Genomic DNA, 21,901 nt, shown 5'->3' with positions numbered 1-21,901 from the left:
ATGATGCAGTACAATCAGTGATGCCCATTGTAGTCCTTCAATGTATTTCAGTCTAATGCTTTCTGGACTTTTAAAAGAGTCCCTAGGGAAACACATCATTCCACAGAGTCTCATAGGATGAAATTTATCCATGGGACCCCTACTTTTATATTAAATGTTCCATCAGTGTAATGTGTAATGTGTCTACTGAGTATCAGTTAATACAGTTGTATGAATATAGTCAATTTACTCTCTGTCAGTAAAAGACTTGGAGGACAGTTTGATTCTAGCAGTTATTGCTCTGATCAGATAAACACACAAATTAAAATCTATTAAAATGTGATTCATGTGTAGTTTAACACCGCAAAGTCAGGGATAACCCTGAAAAGCAATAACCATATTTTAATAACCATCTTCTCTGGGTTACTCTGAACTTTTCAGGGTTAAATAATCAAGCTGAAAGTCCACATGTATAGTTAAGACCAAAACACTATCTTTAAACTAACATTTAAAATCAAAATGATCAGGTGCGCCTTGCTAAATTGTTCCTGTGATGCAATTATATTCAATTGTAGTTTTGAGTACTTTCCGCATAGAGGCCTGGGTTCGAATCCAGCCCGCGGCCCTTTGCCGCATGTCATCCCCTCTCTCTCTTTCCTGTCTATCTTCGGCTGCGGTATCAAATAAAAGTTACTAAAAGATAATCTGAGGTATCATCGTCATCGTCTGGTGGCCTGCACTGCCAAATGTACCGTTCCCTTCTGCTTACACAATGTGATTGGTTGATGTTCTGTTGAGAATCTGGGCCTCAAATGCAGACCAGTGGACCAATTTCAACTTTTAGTTTCTCATACATTTATTCTCCCCTCTGATACTAGTACAAAAGAAGGTTGACCAATCTGGCATTTGCCATTTAGTAAGTGCAAGCCTGTTTGAATGTTGATATTAAATTTGAGTTTGGGGTATAAATTGACCTGGGTCATGATGTCAAGGTTAGGATTACATATTCTGTAGAGAAGCAGCAAATACGTAAGTATAAATTTCAACATACCTTTTGTCACGTAATAGTTGAATATCAGCACTTGGCAGATATTTTGATTCAGTTTATACTTAAATATATATCTCTACTGTGTATTTAAAATGTATTTTTACCATTTTCCTTCTCATTATTGCTAACTCCCACTGTTGGCTTTGGGAGGGTGCGTCTCCCCCAATTAACATGGCGACGCCATCCACTTCTATTCACCTTCTAGCTAGCTGCTTCAGCAGGAGGGCGAAGCACGCAAGGCTATTGATGCTATCCCCCCACAGATCCTAATCCCACCCCCACAGGCGCCCTGCTAGTGCAGTAAACAGTTGTGTTCGATTAGACCCAAAACAAAAGCAGTACTGCCCTCAACTGAACTTGGGTCTCTGCAGTGGTGGGCAAGTGCTTGTTCCCAGGGCCCACAAGCCCCCCACCCCAATATTTCTCCTATTTAACAGAGAAAATCTTATTGCCAGACTGCAAGTGAATGGAATATTATTTAACTATTCTTCCAACTATTTCAAGAGACTGCCTCAAATCCCTACAAAGACCTCTGGATCCTCTTTTGGAAATACTTCTACAGTAAACTGTACCATATTTTATTTTGCCACTTTCATACAATGCTGTATAATTTAATGTTCTCTGCTATACACCACTATGCCATGGAATGGCACAGTATTTTATTGTGGCCTAGACACAAATGATGAGGTGATCAGGTTTACTGTGCACTAACAGTTCCACAAATCCTCCAGTGGCAATTTGGTCTGTTTACTGCCTGAAGTGCTGATTGATTGCAGCACTCTCAGTGTTGACTGTTGTGGAGCTGATTCCAGTATTATTAACAGAACCAAGAGGACTCCAGACCTCTGCAAACCCGCCTCTGGTGAGCACTCAGTTTGTTGCTGTCTTCAGCTCCTGACCAGCATCCAACAAACTGAAGCTTCCTTCCCTCCTCTCTCTCTCTCTCCAGTCCCGCTCCGCGGGCAAAAAAATGCCTGAACGGAATGCACTTGATTAATTTCAAATGTTTTGCATCTCCATCTGTGAATATCCAACTTTTCTTCACTGTATCATATTATAGCATGTAAAGAAGTAAATACTGTATGCCTCACAGGTGTTTTATAAGATATCCTGAATAGTTTTCATCTAATCAACAATCGTAGCCACAAAAAAAAAGCTCAGCAAAGGAAATAAGATATTCAAAAGAAAAGAAAGCATCCCTGTTAAATGTGCATAAGATTCAATCCCTTGCTCTGGGGGAATGTCAAGGGGCATGCCAACTTGGTCCACACAAGATGTTTCCTGGGGAAATGACTCTGACCAGCCCTTCTGGCTTTCTGTCTGTGTGGATCAGGAGCATATCACCAGTAACACATGCTGTCCTCATTCTCTCATGCTACCTTAGGTTCACATGTTTTATTATTATGTTGTATTAACATACAGGTTAAAAAGTGAATGAAAGCAGGATTGAGAACCTTCATTTGTAAGTTTTACAGACATCAAAGTCACACAAATGATCAAGTGAGACAGAGATCTTGCTGATATGCAGAAAGTAGCTACTTATCGTGATTACTTTGCCCTAGTGGAAAAAGCATACAATAATTTAATGTACAATTACAGCCTGCTCTGTGCAATTACAATGTCAGGTCATGTGGTACAATGCAGAGGCAAGTCAAAGTCAAAGTCTCAACTCACAGCAGAATTAACCAACCAAGGATTTATAGTGTACACCACCAGTACTATTTAATTGGAACAGGGGTGTCAGGGGAGGACTAGCCTCTATTACCTCTGATTGGTGAGGCTGAAATTATTTCCATTCCTCCATCAATTATGTTCAGTGGTAGAGGACCCATCTGTTTGTGGTTACAGTGCCTGGCACTGAAATATATTCTACCCTCTGCTATTCTAATATTGAATGGGCTTTGTTATGATCAGAGAACTTTGCAATCCATGCTTTAGGTTATAAAATATCATTCAGTACAGTAAGCGCACGTGTGTGTGTGTGTTTGTGTTTGCTCATAACTGAAAGTAGACTCCCATCCATTTGGCAGTTAGAAGGGAAACTCATCCAACAGCACTGCATGAGATTTCATCACTGATTATGTTGTTTACCACGCTTGACTTTCACGCAGTGCATTCAGTAGTTTGGTTCTGATCAGAAGAATGTTATATGTGCATTCAAACTATCTTGTAAATCAAGTTTATGAAAGTTATATTAAATTATATTAATGAGACCATCCCTAGCTGTTAAGAGAGGTAATGGTTTTACTATGGGAAGGAAAGTTGTAGTATTGCTGTTTTAAGTTGAGCATGCTTGGGTGATGAAACAGACACAAACCAACTTGTTCAGCAAATCATAAAGTTGAACTCAAACAGTGTCTAATGGTGAAACCCAACTGAAAGCCACTTCTTGCATGTTGCTGTGGGTGTGCTCACAAGCTAACAAGTAATTTGCTTGTTATCCATTCATCCATCCATCCATCCATCCATCCATTTTCTGCTGCTTATCTGGGGCTGGGTCATGGAGGCTAAGAAAGGTAATCTTCCCTCTCCCCAGCAACATTTTCCAGTTCCTCCTGGGGGATCCCGAGGCATTCTCGAGCCAGATGAGATATATAACCTCTCCAGCGTGTTCTGGGTCTACCCTGGGGTCTCCTACCAGTTGAATGTGCCCGGAAAGCCTCCAAAGAAAGGCACCCTAATCAGATGCCCGAACCACCTCAACTGGCTCCTTTTGATGCAAAGGACCAGCGGCTCTACTCTGAGCTCCTTCCAGATGTCTGAGCGCCTTACCCTATCTCTAAGGGTGTGCCCAGCCACTCTAGGGAGGAAACTTGTATCTTCGATCTCATTCTTTTGGTCACTACCCAAAGCTCATGACCAAAGGTGAGAGTTGGAACGTAAATTGACTGGTAAATCGAAAGTTTTGTCTTCCGGCTCAGCTCCCTCTTCACCACAACGGCCCGGTACAATGCCTGTACACCAATCTCAGAAATACTTTATTGATCCCCGAGGGGAAACTCTTTGAATCTGCCTGTCAATCTCATGCTCCTTTTTACCCTGCCTTGTAAACAAGAGCCCGAAATACTTGAACTCCTTCTCTTGGGGCAGCAAGTCACTCCCAACCTGGAGGGAGCAATGTGCTCATTAGCAAACATGTAAAAATGCAACCTACGACTTTCTCCAACAGTTTATTTGACTTTGTGCCAAACAACACTTAGTTTTTGTTTGTATCTGTAATCTTGAAGGCAATTAAGGCAGGGATCTTTTGAAAAAGAAGTCCACTAATGTGGATTTCACTAATTAGCCATATTGATTTAAGCTGTCTGTTCCTTTTCTACATTCAAACACTCAGGACCTGCTGTTACAGTAAGTTTGCATTCCACTCAGAAAGTGGAAGCTAGTTAGCCTAGCTTACTAATATTTGCATGTATTCATACTAGATGTTACTTTTCGTGCATAATATTTTAAACACCTGCTGAGTCATTGGCAGTGATCCTGCACACAGTGTTGTGTTCGTCTTGCATTATAGAAAGGGGGTGGTCTAGCTCTTCAGTGGGTCCACATGTGGTGACTCTGTTGATTGAATGGGTAATGTTTGGAGTCACAGAGTAACAAAAGGAGTGCTAAAATCACAGATAGGAAACAACAGGGGACACTCTGGTTACTTGTGTCAGCTGGTACACACAGGACACAGAGAAAGTGCAGATACTATGGCAGGTTTATTGACAACAGCAGGCGACCAACACAGATGAAGGAGAATGCAGGTAAGGGAACGGGATGATGGAAAGTCTTTGTTAAAGTTTCATCTGAGTATTGAAATCCTTTTCTTTTCCGGGGTATGGCGTGGAGCTGGAGCCAGGAGACGATTGCAAGCGAGGGCCGAGGGGAATCCAAGGGACATGTAAGTGAGTCGGGTATATCAACATAGTAGGATTGAGACCAGACAATAAGTGAACGGGAGCAGTGCTGCTTTATAGTGCTGGCGGGTGGTTGCTGACAGGTGAGTGTAATCAGTAGTCGGGTGATTGGGACCTAATGACTGTGGTGGGCGGAGACGGTGGTGATTGTGTAGACTCCCTGACAAACTGCCCGTTCGGCTGTAGTAATTTAAGTGGTATAACAAACTATTTTTAGTGCCTGTCGATACAGATATTGCACCAGGTGTTGCTAATGACATGGCTCATTGATTTAAGTGTCTCTGTAATCCAGATAAAATAAATTCTAAAGTTTTCACAGTTTGAAAAGAAAGAGGGTTGAATGAGTGCATGACACTGGGCGCCCTAACTCACTGGATCGAACATGTTTGGAATTCTTGGCTGGTCTCCAGGAGAGATGGCTTTCATTTTTATGATCAGAATCACTTAACTTATTGTTCTGTGTCATCAGCTTAGCCCACAGGGGCGCTGACTTCGATTTGGGAGTGTTGTTTTCATCACATAGCACTCAACAATTGAGGGAGAATTTCAACAATGCAACTTTTAAAGTGTCACTATTGTTTGTGTCATGGTATGTTAATGACTGTATTTTTTTCATTTGCAAAGGAATAAGAAATCAAAAGACCGTCATTCAAGCTCTAAACCTATGCAACACTTTACATACATGTGGCAGACACACATCTATTCAGCAGATATCACACATATTAATATGTTAAATTTACACAAGCACACATCCCCTCAGCTGTTGATTTGCGGTTCCTCCATATGGCAGTCATATTGAGTGAGAGGGAGAGAGGGATAGAGAGAAGGATCATAACAGTGCAGAGCTGTGATGATGTGGTTGGCCAGTAGCCTGTGTTAGGAGGAGTTGTGTGGTTCTCTAGAAGTGACCAGAGAGATTTTCGCTGATTTTCATTTGCAATTTGGCTTTTTCATGTGCCTCCAGAGCTTATATAACAGCCTGGCCAGCGGCTGCTGTTACATCAGCAGCAACAGGACAATGATGTCCTTGGAGTTGCAAGCAAAGCTGAAGTCACTCTGAACAGCACATGTTGGGGCATTACAGAGGCGAAATGGTGCTTGACTGTTTTCTAGGACCATTTGGACCCATCATTGATAGGTGGGATGTGTTTCAATGGGCTTCCATCTCCATCAGATAGGTCCGGAGGTTCAAAACCCTAAAACGATGGGTTGGCTAAAATGTCGTCTGGCTTATGATGAACTGGATGCAACACACTGGTGGAAAGTAAAATTTCTTGATATCCTTGGCATGGACCATGAGTGAGGTTAATAAATAATATGGGAAATAATCTAGGAAGCCAGGATAGCATCTGGCTTTTGTTTGACCAGCAGGCCACAGAGCCAGCCTGTATCTTAGACCTCGAGTAGCTCTGTTTATCTGTTCAGTTTGCTTCTCTGTTGCCCTCATAAACAGCCAGCTGTGTCAATAGATCTGAGTTTTTTCTGTTTGGCTATCACTGACAATGTGTCACTCAGACTTGTGTGCGCCAAATTGTTTGATTTCAATGTGAAATGCACTTAACCTAACAGTGTGTCAGTTTGGGTTGACCAATTTAAATTGTGGTAAAACTGAATGGATGCAAGTGCAAATTAATTTACTGACAATCTTTTGATACTTCCGGTGTACATTCTACTTTAAATGCATTTACTATAAGCCTCCCTTTGGCATCTTAACCAGAACAGTGTATTGAGAAAGGGTTAAAGAGGGAGAAAGGGTTAGCTGTAATTATGTTTTAAACAGTATAAGTGGTTATCTTTTGTCACTGCTGACTAATTCTGTATACAAGTAAATTGATAAATAAATTAAATGTTCAAAATGAATCAGTTTATAAATGCAGTACTTTACGTGGACGTTTCTTTTTTCTTGGTTTGGTTCTAATACAGAAAAAGCTGTTTTTGGACAAAAAAATTCCAGTACAGCATTTGAACCCACAATCTCTGTGTTACAAAAACTTACCAGCAGGTTCTGGACTACATCATGATCTGAGATCATAATGTTTGTCAGAAAGTCTGATTCTCTTCATTACATAAGGTGACATCTCATGTCCCCATAAAGTTACAGTGCTTTTGTCTTTTGTTTTCTCTTTCAAATACACATGGCAAAACGGTGGATTTATTTATGCAATTCTACATAACGTTTTTTTTTTTTTATCTAATCCATGCTCAGAGTCTGTCTTTGTGCAACCAGCCTCTGATGTCATCCTAAACAGAGCCCCATTGTGAAATATAGGCTGCCAGAATAAGGTTCTCACAAGGAGTCAGCATTGCCCTCACACCCTTTTAAGAACACAGGTCTATGACTGATCCTTTCGTCACACAAAGGTCAGCCATTTCTGTCATACTAACCATGATGAACTGGGGCTCAACCAAGAATAAAGGCCCCAGTTACTGTTATTTGTTGCCCGTATATCTGAATCCACATCACTGAAACACAGCACAACAATGAAACACACCCTCACCTTATTGCAGCGACTAACCAGATGTTTGGCCAATGTTTTTCATATAACCTTGCAAATGTACTCTCACCCTCCATTGTGACACAAGATTTACTGTGTGTGTGCACTCTGTAAGACCTCTATTATGCTACTCTAGTGACTACGACTCTGCAGCCTCTCGATCTACTCGCAAGTACACATACAGTCTCCCTCCCTCTCGCACACACACGCTGAAGCTCTTTCTAATCGCATTGAGATCTTGGGAATAGCTGCTTGGACAATTAGGAATTCCACATGGTAAGAGGCCACATAGAGGCAGGAATACTGGATCATTATTTTGATATTTCCTTGACCCCATATTGATGTATCAGCTGAACCTCAGGCCTCAAGAAGAGATGGCAAAGAGCTGTGCTGACCCAGGCGGTCACTGACCATAGTAACTGCAGGAGCTGTGGAGAACACAACAGAGGTTATTACATTGGATGTTGGATGGCCTTTTTAATAATAGATGGAGAAAAGAGATGAACAGAGATGGAAAAAAGAGAGAAAAGATGAAAGCTGCAAAATGAAGGTCAAAAGAAGAAATACAAAAGAAAGACATAATAGAAAGGCGATGTAGCACTGAAGGTGAAGAAGGAAAGAAAGGATAAAAGATTCTTGGAGCATGTTGAGTGAGAAGGACATAATGCAGACAGATGCAGAGAGAGAGCACTGGCTAAACTAACAGTCAACAATTATGTCAAAGGTCAAATTGGCGACAGGACCTTGGTGGTCCAAAACACAGATTGGGGGCTCTGGTGTCTTAAGAGGTCAACTCTGTTTTGGGGGGAATCCAACTTGTCAATTTGCATTAGTGAATAATTACAAAAATTAACTTTGCATGTGTATGGTTGCATTGATGAAGAAAGGAGTATCTGGCAGGTGAAAAAAATATAGCTGCATGGGTCACGAGTTGTTTGTGAGTCAGTGAGCTGTGTGACAGTGAATCTAACAGCCCCTCTGCAGGACAGGTCTCCACCTGTGACTTTGATATTAGGGCAGTGCTGAACTGGACGGTTTCAAAAAGGGCAAGTAGAAAAACAATGAAGTGGAGATATTTCCTGGAAGGAAAGGGAACCAATTTGGAATTCTGGAATTCCAGGATTCCCAGGCTTCTCACAGCGGCTCCGGAGCTGCAGGAATCAGATCGTCTCTAAGTGACAGGATGACTGTACAGTTTATATCCCTCTCTCATGTTAAATTCTAAATTAAATGTGAATTCTCCTAATTTTTTGTGCATGAAAACAAACTAAAATGATGCTGCAGCTATTGTGCATATTTTCACATTTTTCAAAAGAGGTGCCAAAAAAGCCTCCACAGGCTTCCTCGTAGAGGAAGGTTTTTGGGCCCATAGAGCATGCACACTTCCTTCTCCAGCCAAGGCGGTTGAGAACATGCGTAAGGGAGACTTCCGCTGGCCGAGCCTGCTGACTTCCTGATGGCTCTCTGCACACACGAATGAGATAAAATAATTAAATCACACAGCTCCGCTAGACTTTCCAAATGTTATTAGACTGTATGGATCAAATTATGATGATAAAAATTTCATTTTGGTGTTTGTAATGCTCAAAAAACTTTATTCACCATTTTACAGCTGCTCCTCTTCCAATTTTTGCGCATGAGAAAAATGCTTTTTATCACAGTGTGCATCACGTGCAATACCCCATGCTGCCACTATGCCAAAATTGCTTCACAGCCCAGCTCCGTTCCTGGGGGCTTGGTCAAAATTCACAGCAACAAGTAGTCCTGTAACCTCAGCACTCCATACGGTGTCACTGAGTTATAGGGAGTGTAATGTAGGACAGCTAACACTCCTCACCCAGTTAACGGCCTGTGTGTCTGTTGGAATTAAAGTGACATAACAAACTACTTTTAGTGCCCGCCCACATTGGTATTACACCAATCAAATAACAGTATCAGCACTGTCAGTTGCAACCACGATTGATGCCCCCCTGGCATATTATAGTGAATTATATTTTTGCTTAGTACTTCTATTCCCATGTTCACTGATGTGATAGTGAGCTGCTAGAACAAAAGAGTTTCCCCTTGAGGATCAATAAAGTATTTCTGATTCTGAGAACACCAATGTGGGGGGCGCCATCACTGCAGAAATATTTCTACAACAGTTTTGATCAAGTAAGTACAGGTAAGTAGAAAGTCAAAACAAACACCAAGAATATACTGATTTCTTGACATGAACTATACTGTAATTTCACCTCTATTTCAAGCATTTGTGTCTGTCCCCTCTTACATCCAAACTGAGTATTTGATCTCTGTCTGTTAACTCAGGCTTTCTCAGTGGCGCTAACATTGTGTTGGGTGGTCTTGTTATGACACTTACGCATACAAAAGCCTCCTTCAGCAACACTATAAACATACAAAGAGAGTGCATTGCCTCAGCTTTGTCATTGTCACAAATGATTAATACAGACTTCTAGTGTGCTGTTTACACTCGAAAACAATGAGTCACTCTATTGGACAGCATCTTGCCTGAATGATTTTTGATTATTTGGAAAGCATGCTAAAACAAAAACTGCAATTTGAGGATGACATAATAAATGAATGTACTGTGACCGGGGGAAAAAGAAAACTGGAAGATGGGTTGGAGCACAAAGCAGTCTGGGAACCACAGGGAGTAACAGAGCAACACAGGGTCACCCAAAAATGTACAAACACAACTGTTTCCTCTGTCTTCTGGGAAAAAAGGTGCTGGTGCGTTATTCTAATTGTGAGTCTGTGCTCTCTACATGTTACTAATCAGGAAACAACTACATTAGCAGCCATGAACAAATTGTATGTAACAGATTTGCTCTTGTAATGTTGCGACATAGAGTAGGCTCTGTAGGTAGTAGCCTGTAGTGCAAACAGTATGTCATCTGCAGCTTGATTTTAGCCCATGTTACCAATAGCTCAGGGCATTTATCGAGCATATGGAAGCAGTATGTGGTTTGCTGGCCAGACATGAGAGAAAATGCAATGGGAGGGATGAAATCCGGAACACTAATCTAGCTGTAAATTCAGAGTGTGGATCGTTGGTTGTGAAAGGTCACAGAGTTGAGCTTGGACACCTTTGCCTGGAATTGCTGTGTCATATTTCACACATCACTAGTGTACCAGCAAGGATTTTTACAGTTGGGATTTGTGAGAACATATTATATTTCATACAACAGCAAAAAAGATGTATCAAACATCATGAAGCTGGGTTCAGCTCTGTGTGTGTATGTATGTGTTGAAGATGGTGAGGGAGGATTGTCTGTGTAAATGTGTCTGTGTAGGAGACTGCGTACTTGAGAATCATTGTGTTTTTTCTCCATTATCCCTGGGTGGATCCTGATTTCTGGCAGAGATGATGAATATTGTTCTCTTAAAAACACTGAAATGCAACACCACAATCTCTGACTGCCCACAGCTCAAACCCCTAAAGATGAGTATTGTCCATGTGAACTCCAGCTTGTTGTTTTCCTCTGCTTTTCACAGTGGGACATGCTGGCTTGGAATTTCTTTTATGTGCCAGCAGGGGCGCCCCCTCTGATAAAATCACTGGTCTCACCGCTGGCCCCCCCACTGGCCCCCCTCGCCAGTCGCATATGCATAATATGCTTCAGAGTAATCAGTACTGTATACATAACATGCTTCTATCTGATTTTTACATTAGGTACTAGTCATTTAAATATTACAATATTGTATCATTTTCATAATAGTTCATGTGAAAGAAAATAACAAATGCATAACAAATGCATAGCAAGCTACCCGCTTTTGACCGACCGTCACTACGTCACACTTTCTGGGGGCGTCACTGTGTGCCAGAGCAAGGAAATATTCTCTGCATGTCCAAAAACACTAATCAAATTATGACCACAGTCAATATCATTTGAAATTACTTTAATGTTCACTGACATGTCTTTCCAATGACCCACATTGACATTTGGTGTCATTCTGATGTCTTAGCCAGTGCAGGTGCCAGGTGCCTTGGGGCAGGTGTGTTTGGAGTTTCATAGCAAAACGCTGCCAGAGGGCAGAGATTTAAAAATGTTTGTCAGATGATTTTCTGACAGTTTTTTACTCATTTCACTTCCCATCTGAAAAGGCCAAGCATAAAGGGATTACAGGGTACTGGCATGTCCAAATATCCCCATCATCACCGTAGGCTCCAGGTGTCAGGCCATATTAGTATCAGCGCCCCCCAATAAACACATCTGTCCCCCTGCATTAAGCTCCAAATCTAACCCCGGGCTTCCCAGGCCCAGGACAGGCCACACCTGGTTTAACCTGTCCACAGATGTTGACTCTGTTTGGGTGAAGGAGGAGGGGAAAGCTGCTGAAAAGTGGGATTGGACTCATTCATTGGCTGAGTCCCAATGTTTGATTCCATAATCTAGTATCCTTGAGCTACTGTCTGAAGGAATTCAAGTGTTCAGTGGCTGCTCTTCAGACTGTAGTTCATACAAACAAATTACAATTAACTTTCGGAAGACCAAGCCTTTAAAACATAATCTACTAAATACCCTTGTCTGGTTAATAAGTGATCCGATGTTCTGCGGCATTAAGAAAGTCAAACTTCTTATTTCTACTGAAGGGTGAAATTAGTCTGTCTCTCTCCACTATTTGTTTTTAGTCAAGCAAAGCACTGCACTGCAGACCAATCTGTTTTCACACAATTTTTCATCTCACAATCAGCTTTATCATTTTCTCAAGCATGGACAAATCTGCCTTTTAGACGAAATAAATCTAGTTTACACTGCATTTTCATTTGTATTAGAGGTTTTCTAGAAATGAGTTTACTATATTGACACAGGACAGAATAAGACAGATTGCTGCACTTCATCCATCCATCCATTTTCTACCGCTTGGTCCCCGTTAGGGGGTCGCGGGTGACTGGAGCCTATCCCAGTGACTTCGGGCCTTAGGCAGGGCACACCCTGGACAGTGGCCAACTCGTCGCAGGGCGAACACAGACACAGACAAGGACAGACAACCATTCACTCACACATTCATTCAATACGGGCAATTTTAGAGTTATCAATTAACCTACACATGCATGTCTTTGGACGGTGGGAGGAAGCCGGAGAACCCGGAGAGAACCCACGGTAACACGGGGAGGACATGCAGACTCCACCCAGAGAGATTGTGTGATGTTGGTCCGGTCCAGGAATCGAACCCACGAACCCACGATCTCCTTATTGGGAGGCAGGAGCTGTAGCCGCTCTGCCACCGATTGCTGCACTTGTATCAAGAAAATGATACTTCTTTAACAAGTAGAACAAGTAGTAGATTTTTGGTGAATGGGTTTAATTATACACTTGGAATTAACTGGTCATGCATTTTTTAAATTTAATTTTTGTGATCATTTATAACAAAAATACAAACAATATACAAAACAGAACAAATACCTACCCCACCCTAGGATGCTGCACAACAATCAAAAAAGGGGTTAAGAAAGGAGAGTCATTTTAATGGCTCTACAAAAAATAATGTAGTGTTTGACACAGTATAGTATAGTGCAGTGTTCCTTTTTAAAGACTCAATAAAAGACAACATAACTGAAGCTCAAACTTGCATTATCCCAAGCAAACATACAACTCATGTCTTGGACCCTTACCTAAAAACTCTACTTCCAATCCATGGAAACCTAAAACACACAAGTGAACATTCGATCAGTTTCTAAACACAGTATCATCACCACCCCTTCTTCTCACCTTGTCATCATCCCTATGTGGGACAGTGGATGAGTTTAGGGCTCAGGACAGGTCAGATCCCATACACACAGAACAGATCTGCTGATCTCCTGGGCTCTGATAGGTTCCAGCTGCCCCCCTCTCTCCTCTCTCACGGGTCCAATGCATCCCAGATGTCTCATGCTGACTGGCTGGACAGACTCACAGCTGGCTAGGAGCACAGGACGAGAGAGAGAGAGAGAGAGAGAGAGAGAGAGAGAGGAAAGAAAGAAAGAGAACTGAGGGTACCCGCCAAACCTGGATAGCTCTGCTGGTCTGTCACACTGTAAGACTTTTATGGTTTATCTGTTTCAGCTCAGTACAAATTAAACACAAAGCACAATATTGCAGATAAGCAGCAGTCATTATTGTATACATTTCAATGCCAAACATCTTTCATGAACAAAGAAAAAAGTGTGCACATTGTGTTTATTTAACTACAGTGTATTTTGAGATAACAATCTGTCAAGGATATTACCACACAGATAGGCACATGTATATACACATCTTTGATTGTGTGTGTGAATGCATTGCTTTTGTGTTTTGTATTGGCTCTGCCTATACAGAAAGTGAAGGTAGTAATGTTTTAGGGCTTGCTATCATTGTCCTTAGGAAAACATTTCATTAACTCTTACTGCCACAGCATCTCCAGCAAGCAGAACAGAAACGGACCCAAGAGACAGGAGACCGCCTGCTTCCAGAGTCCCGTCACACCGTCACTCTCTCCCCAGATCTGCCTCTCCTCTGTGTCGCATAAAACTCCTGCATATGCTGCACAACCTGCACACACACACACACACACACACAGGCAGGCAGGCTTTCAGTCAGTCTTTGTCCCAAGTGCTTTTGTCTGGAACAATCAATTAAATAGTGGAACACACCTTTAAATTGGTCTTTTGGGGATAGCTAATGCACATTTTATTAAATGTTTTGACAAGCTGTTGTTTTATTTATTACAGCAGTCATAGGAAAGTGTTCATCTGACAAATTTTTCCAGCAGAAAAGGGAGTTGTGTGCACGTGCATGTGTGTGCATATCTGTGCATATGTGTGTGTGGAAGAAGGGGGTACATGGTGTCAAAACTAATAATCATTGCCCCAAAAAGCATCCGTATTTGCCCATTTTCTTCAGACCCAGTAAATACTTTCACACAAGACAGGAAGAATAAAATGTGCCTATTGGCTCCAGAAGGAAGCCATGAAAACAAAATACAAGATGTTCACTATTTCCTGACGTTTTTCATGTTTGTAATCTAAAAGTTGAAGTATTTGATGGAACTGAGAAAAGATGAGTAGAGAACTTAGGGGACTTGTTAAAACTTTGATCCAGAAGAACACTTGCTCACAACTATTCACACTAGGGTTTAAGGTTCCTCTGAGGTTTTCTGATCACCACCGTTTAACAACAATGCATACTTCACTCAATGAATCATGTGTTTAGGCTTCGACTGAATGGTGGTATTCACGTGAGTGTGACCTTGTCGGTCCTCCCTGGGATCTCTTGTGGTCTTTTAACAGACGACATTTGATGTCAGAGGCCCTCGTCAAACCAGATGGTCCTTCCATTACTTTCCCCAAATCAGCTTCAGGACCAGAGATGGCAACACATGGGAGCTGCTATTAACATGCTGACATAAAAGTAACGAAGAGGAATGCATTTCTGCTGCCTCTATTTCATATCTAAAACAGATTTGTTTATGGCCACATTCTCAAACATTTTGGGTGGCTTTGAGACGTAAGTTTATAGGAATTCAAGCAGCAATACACTTATTCCATACTGTTATAGTAAGCTTTTTAATTTCAACAATAATAAAGGATGAGACCAAAATTAACATATTTGCTGCATTAAGCTAAATTAGTAACTTCTCATACCAATCAGCTGTAGATTTTTCTGTCATATAAACACCTGTGCCGAAAAATGCACTTAAAGAGGCACTCCGTGGTTGGAGGGAGCTTTCAATTGACTGTGTGCTAAACCCTTCCCCTGCACAGTGACTGTCGAATCAAACCCTAGCATCCTTAACCAGGCACAGCAGGCCCGTCAAGCTTTGGATTTGGAAGTGGTGTGCGTGGGGCTGTTGTAATATAAGGAGTGCGTCTAACATAAGCTGCAAACATTAACATGTTTGGCTAACTGGCTTACTACTTGCAGTAAGCTAGGTGGTAAGCTAACACTGTCATAGTTAATAATGATAAATAAGGCTAACATAGCATTAGTTCCAAGACCAAAATGCATATCATTAGCTAACTGTTATTTGTGGGAATTACCAGTTATGTTAGAAAAAGCCTGCTTCAAAACTGGCACATCCATTGTGTACTTTTCCACATCTGTATGGGAGCTGGTCTTGGAGAAAATGTGTATAAAAACGGGTGGATGGAAACCCACCTATTGTAAAGTGCATATGTGTAGTGCGAGAATGGAAAGCTTGACAGGCGTAGCAACAGTAACAAAGTGGGGATAAGCGAAATATATGGTTTATTTCAGCATGGGCTTGGTGACTAAAAAGTTTTAACAGAAAGCCTGAGTTACTAACAAAAGGTGCTATCAAGTTGCAATGGGAAGTGAAGGATCCAATATTTTTGGAGCTTGACCCATAGGGACTAAAAGTCAGGATACCTCATCCTCTGCTGTGTTGATTTTGACCATTCTTTTAAAAATCTGTCTCGTGAGTCACCAAACTTTATGGGAGTAAATACTGAATTGCTGGAGAATCCCTTTAAATAACTAATCCTGCAATAAGTCCTTACTTAAGGACGCCTAATGAGAGAGTCCATTGAACTCTATGGAAATATTTGAGGCTGTTTGTGGTGTGGTTCATTGCTTTACATTATAAGTTCTGTTATTTTGTCCACCTCTTTTACATGTGTCACTACCCGTTTAATTCTTGTAGAGTCATGTTTCTGTAGAGGAATAGGTAATAATTTAGCAGAAATTTAGGAATGAAAAAACATGATGATTGACACTGATACATCATATCAAGTAAGAAAAACTTCAGTGGCCTTACCAGTGGAGGCAAGAGAGGGAAACACAAACAGCAAGAAGGACAGAAGGAAGGTAGAATGCAGAAGAATGTTTTGTGATATACAGATTCCTGAGATCACATGTAGCTGTAAGCAGCGGCTGCATGTGTGAAAGAGCTCTTTGTCTGCAGCCCAGGTTCTTGGGTTCAGCTAATCAAATGGATTAGAAACGGCTTTGAAAGTCTGCCCATGAGAATTGGCCATACGCACAAAAACAAACACACTGTAGTGGCTGCAGCCATACACTTTCACTAAGGTGCCTGTTTGCGTTTGTGCATGTGTGGGTGCATGTGTGTGTCTGCATACCAGTGCACTGGACTGTATGACTCTGTTTTCTGGTCTTTTTCTTAGAGCTATAAATGGGGGTCTGTTTGTACACATATCCAATCTCATGAGAGCAAATAAAGCAAAAGTGCCCTTCAAATTCTGATTAGAAGCTGTATGATTCATTTTCATGAAGAAGACAATGTGGACTGATAATTACATTGTGCTGTTTCTTTTCTAACCCGACACATCAGTGCTACAGTCCAATGTGATGTCTGTATCAGTTTCTGGCATTTTAATAAGACCCAGATCTCATTATTCTCTGTCCCTCCGATGCTTTCAAGTGCAGCATCTGTTTGTATTGTGATGTCAAACCTAATCAGTGGGTATTATACACAGCTAAATGATGTAAATTGAAATGTTTCAGGATGTTTTCGGAAAAGCTTCTGCTTCACCTTGATTAATTTATATTTGAGACAAAATACTTGGGGCTTTCGTACCATCCCCAAACAAGCCAGTATTTACACAGTATTTATACCAACGGTTCAATCTCACTTCAACAATTTTGGGAAAAAATTCTGTTATTTTAGGAAAGTTTTTTTTTTTTGAAAAGCTGCAAAAACGCTTCACAAAATTACTGATGCTCCTTATGAACCACAAGGTCAGAGCATGATAGGAGAAGGGCTCTGACTTATCAGTAAGGATGCAGACTTGTAACACTGCTCCTGATTCTGAGGCTTGATTACTCAGCTCTCCCAAACTGGGAGACACTAGGACTTTCCACTCGATACTCCACGTGCGTGCGTATGTGTTTGTATTTTATTTCCACTGTGTTGAGGAGTTTCCACTGAGTGTTTGCTTAAGAGAAGAAAAGGTCAAATTGTGCAGGACTCAACGTACCCTCGTGTTTCAGTCATGGGATCGCAGATGTCTATGTCTCTTTGCTGCTCTCATTAAACTCTGTTGTGTTTTTACATGCTGTACCCCCACAAATTTGCATGTGAGTATGCAAACACACACGGGTGGCCAGCTAACTGCCTGGAAGTGATAAAGTTGGGAGGCCCCTTGAGACATTAACCCTTTTAAAACAGAGATCCCACAATATTGCCGTAAAGAAGACACGTCATTACGCCGGCTTCGCTTTTTTACACTGAACCAAACAACAGCGGCATAATGCTGCCCCAGTGTGTGATTTTAGATAGCATGCCGACATTCTGGAAGCAAAAGAGGCATGACTTGTAACACAACAGCGTCAGAGTCTAGTGTATCCCGTCCTGTTGGCTCCCCCAATTTACACAGACGTCGATTCGGCTCTGTTACTACCTCCGCTACTGGCTTAACGATGGAACAACAATGCCCCCCCATTCTGTGTTCGTGCGTTTTATACAGAGCGGCGCGGAATAACAGCACAACATTCCCACCTTGAACAAGCTGTATAAAAGGGGCTATTGAGATGAGGAAAATAAGCTTTTTCATCCAAGAGATAGACTGATACAGCGCCACACCATCAAGGCCTCAGTGGAGTTCATACACACACACAAACATATCACCCCGATCGTAGGTTACAAGTAGGGCTCTATTTACTGACACAGCTTTCACATGTCTACAAGTGGATATGATAAAGACAAATGTATGAAAATGAGCATGTGTTTGTCTGTGTGATTTAAAGATAATATGCTAAAAGCAAAAATGTTCACTCCTTTTGTCGTCACCACCGATGAGATTTGCAAAATCCTGTCTTTACATTGTGTTATTTTGTTTGAAAAAGTAATTGACTACTGTGTCTGTGTCTAATCAACCACAATGTTGATGCTCTGAGCTTTGCGCAATGGGATGATTTATGGTTGATTGCAATTCAAAGTTTTTTAGCCATGTTTATTTCCAGCATATGATGCAAGACTGCCATAATGAAACCCTGCAGGATCCACAAGATACAGTTGTCACATGTTCTCACTTTCACTTTCGGTCTGTACCCCTATTATTACATTAGGAAATGTAAACGTGTCACCCTGCCTTTCTCCCTGATATTTTTTCTGTGTTTACTTGTATGTATCTCTGGTCTGCAGATGTGAATATTTGTTGGTGGGGATTTATCTACACAGCTTTCGGGTTGTCTGTCAACCTGACACAAGGCAGAGAGCAAAGGCAGGGCTAACCAGATAACTGTATCCAAACTATTGTCTTGGCTTTGTGTCCTCGTTTGACCATGATGGCTTTTCTGGAGACCATGTAAACCCTCTGGAAGAATACTGCAATGCATTATGATTACGTAAAGTTTTGTTTCAAGAAGAGGAGAGAGGAGGGGAGGAGAGGACTTTAAATACGATGAAAGGAGACAATGAGTGAATATATCGTCTATGGTCCTCTAATTTGGAAAATGCGTCTCACTCCCTCCAGATGTCTCAAATGACGAACAAACTAAATTTAAAAATGAAGATATGGCATCTGGTGTCTCCTGGAGCAGCTCAGTCTTCTTTGAGGCAGTATGATGGCTGATGACTTAAGCTCCTGTTCTTGGCTTAAATGGACAATTCAGCATCAGCAGAGATAATACTCCAATTACTCTATTAGACAAACATTTAGCAATTGTGGAGGTACACGTGAGCATATTACAGCGCACAATCACACATGTTGAGAACAGAGAAGCAAAAGAGAGATGTGAAACAGATAGACAGCACTCATTAGATATGTAAAACCTGACAAACACACAATGGTATGCATGAACATGACTCGTGCAAAAAAACACACTCACTGTACACACAAGCATGCATTCCATGACAGACAGTCAATGGCTTTGGGGGCCTTTGGAGGCGCCAGATGGGACAATCTGCTATAATTGAAGTAATCTGGAGAGGCATCCATAGATAGTGAAGCTGCACTGTGGGTTAGAATCCAAAGTGAGAGCAATTAAGTATCATAAAGGCTGTCACTCTTGAGCCAATTCGGTCCATATTCTCCATGGATTCCATTGAGCTTCATATCCTTTTCTCATTCATCTCACACTGCATCGTCTCCCTTTGTTTTTGTTCCACACATGAAAACAGTGCCAAAGTCTTCGGTTACCACTGGCTATGTCTTTAGTCGCCGCTATCAAAGATGTCACTAATACTGTGGATGTTCTGAACTATTTCTCTTCTGCTACCAATTCTACCAATTATACCAGGAAATCTGTTCCCCTGTCTCTCTGGATCGTGTCCCTGTGATCCCAGCAGCTCCCAGGGCCTCGCTGCGTCCAGCTGGCATGGTTTAGGGAACTGGGACAGCTGGGATCCTTGACCACCCGGATTACAGCAACCCACTCACCATCATCAACAGCCCATCAAGACAAGGAGTTTTCCACCTCAAACCCCACAGAAATCTCTCCAAGTTCCCAGCCATCGCTCCAATTGTTGTTTCATACTTGGACATAAAACAGAGCTTTTCTCAAATCCTTGACTTTCTATAACTACTTCCTCCAGTAAGTGAGTGGTTTGGATGTATCACTGATTTGACTGTTAAACCTCATACCTGGCCATTAGGAGTTGAGAGAAGTGTCCTCCTTGATATCCAGTATGAGAATGTTTAGACTGAGAGCAGGTTTTGGCATCCAGGCTATGTATCCTCAGTAGATATGGTTTCCTCAATGTGCAGTGTGATCACAGCGTGGCTGTGGATCTGAGAGTCAAAAACAGGAAAAGGCTTTCAGCAGTAACACACCAGTCCAAATCTGAGAAGCATGCGGCATGAAAAAAAAATGTCATCTATCGACACTGATGGCTTCCAAAACCTTTGAGCTGAGATGTAGCACTCCCTAGTTAACCATCTGTGTGTGGGTTGTGTTAATATAAAGAAAGTGTTGAACTGGAGTTTGGAATTGGATAGCCCTTTTCAAACATTGCTAGCTTTATCTATCTGTTCAAGTCATCACTTTTGGACTTTCAAACATTGGTTACGTAAATGGCAGACATGACAGGGCTGTTATGCAATGCTCACGCACTATCCGTCATGTGGTACACGAGTAGTTTTGAAATAAATCAAGGAAGACGAGAGTTCTCAATTCTCTCATGGGCTGCAACAGTGATGGACTTTAAAACTTGTTTTGCAGTTGAAGCCTAAATCAATGACAATCATGAGCACAAGGGATGCTCACCCCTGCTTGTCAATGAATCACTTAATACATTCTCAGAAATTGAATTATTTATCAGATATACAGTATTCAGTAATTAATAGATGAAAATGTTGTGAGAGTGACTGATTACCTGATTATTAATGCATTATTAATGCACCTCTGGTGGTGGTGAGGGGGGTGTTGGTGTGTGTGTGTGTGGGGGGGAAGAATAAATCAATAAAAATACATTTTTATAGACTGAATCCCACCAAAAAGTCAATTTGGTAGAATGCAGCAGGTGTGTCAATTTCTGATTGGAGGTTCACTGGAGACACACAGACAAACACAGGAGGGGAACCAACGGGACAAATAGACAGCGACACTAGGAGTGGTAGCTGTACCATGACAACTACCTAATGCTATTAATACAGCTTGTAGCACAAGTTCAAGCAAGGAAGAGAAGAGAAGAGAATTATTATTCTATTTTGTCATCAAGCTGAGGCTCCACCTCTCAATTATTATCCAATGATTTCACTGGGGTTTCTTTGCAAGCTTTCCTATCATCCAATGATCATCAAAGCTGAACAATATTTAAACCACCTTACCTGCTTGATCTCTCTGATGTCATTGCAGTTTATGCTGCTTTGAAAAAACTGCAATGAACTGTTGATGAGCACATCAGAACGAGAGCTGTAGACAGAATGTTCCCATCATTTATGTTGCCGTTGCTGCTGAATGCCCCTAATTATCTCTCCACCAACACACAATCATCTTGTACACACTATCCAATCATGAGTCAAGAGGTCTGCACACTTGCCCTGGTTTGTTCTTGGTGGTCACACATGGGCAGAGGGCATAGATGTGTGTGTTTGGCATGGCTAGGGGCCTCCTTGTGCAGACTAGCAGACTCCTGCCTTTGTTGTGTACTGCCCTGTAAGAAAGCTTAACAGCTGGGGTCTGAATGTTGACCCCATGTGCTAATGGTAAATTAGCACATGGGGATGTAATGAGCCCCTTTCTTTCTATCTTTCTCCTTCATTCCATCTCCTCGTGTCCCCTGCCTCAGCCGTTAGTGTGCTAATTTAACATTGGAACATCAAGTGAGAGGCCAGCACCAGCAGCAACCTGGAGTTCATTCAGATGTCTGATGGAAATCCAACTTAGCTTTGTTTACATATTCATTCAGGATCATTTGGCTCCAAACCATTTGATTTTCTTGCCCATGTTGGGTTTCGTTCACCCTTTCCCCTTCATTTACTGCATTTCTGAGAGCTTTGGGAGCTCATGTCTCTACTTTTTGCCCGTTTATACCCTCTCAGGACTCCCGTGTACACAATTACACACAAATGTACAGAAACACAATGTAACACAGTCACA

The 21,901-nt window shown here is 41.6% G+C and overlaps 1 long non-coding RNA gene across 2 annotated transcripts; it reads right to left on the bottom strand.

The window, feature by feature from the left end:
• Nucleotides 1-4,709: 4,709 nt before the first annotated feature.
• LOC122883295 lies at nucleotides 4,710-20,272 on the bottom strand. Of its 2 annotated transcripts, XR_006379596.1 has the most exons (5): nucleotides 19,945-20,272; nucleotides 13,789-13,933; nucleotides 13,136-13,325; nucleotides 9,024-9,278; nucleotides 4,710-8,885 (listed from the first exon to the last, which is right to left on the bottom strand). It is a non-coding gene; the product is annotated as an uncharacterized LOC122883295 (long non-coding RNA). The 2 variants fall into 2 exon arrangements; XR_006379597.1 differs by lacking the exons at nucleotides 4,710-8,885; nucleotides 9,024-9,278 and adding an exon at nucleotides 12,675-12,847 and having other exon boundaries at nucleotides 13,039-13,325.
• Nucleotides 20,273-21,901: the final 1,629 nt, after the last annotated feature.

Source organism: Siniperca chuatsi, linkage group LG10, assembly GCF_020085105.1.
Source record: "Siniperca chuatsi isolate FFG_IHB_CAS linkage group LG10, ASM2008510v1, whole genome shotgun sequence".
NCBI lineage: Eukaryota > Metazoa > Chordata > Actinopteri > Centrarchiformes > Sinipercidae > Siniperca > Siniperca chuatsi.
Note: the sequence above shows the minus strand (reverse complement) of the source record. Positions and strands in the feature narration are given on the sequence as shown.